We start from the raw sequence: 225 nt of genomic DNA on the forward strand, positions 1-225 counted from the left end.
AGCACACTCGGCTGCGGCAACTTGCAAAGAGGCTGGACCTGCTTCCTCGTAAATGGCAGGAATTGCATAAGATCGCGGGCTGAAAGAAGCTCTTAGTGAAGTCCAACTCTTTACGTCAAGAATCCCCTGCGCTTGGGGTCCAGTGCGTCCTTTTTGGTATATTTTTTTGTATGTAATGTGGTTCCAGTATTCAGTGTGGCGTGTTAAGAGATTTATGAGGAGGAA

The sequence above is a fragment of the Penaeus monodon genome, chromosome 32 (genome assembly GCF_015228065.2).
Source record: "Penaeus monodon isolate SGIC_2016 chromosome 32, NSTDA_Pmon_1, whole genome shotgun sequence".
NCBI classification, from domain to species: Eukaryota; Metazoa; Arthropoda; class Malacostraca; order Decapoda; family Penaeidae; genus Penaeus; species Penaeus monodon.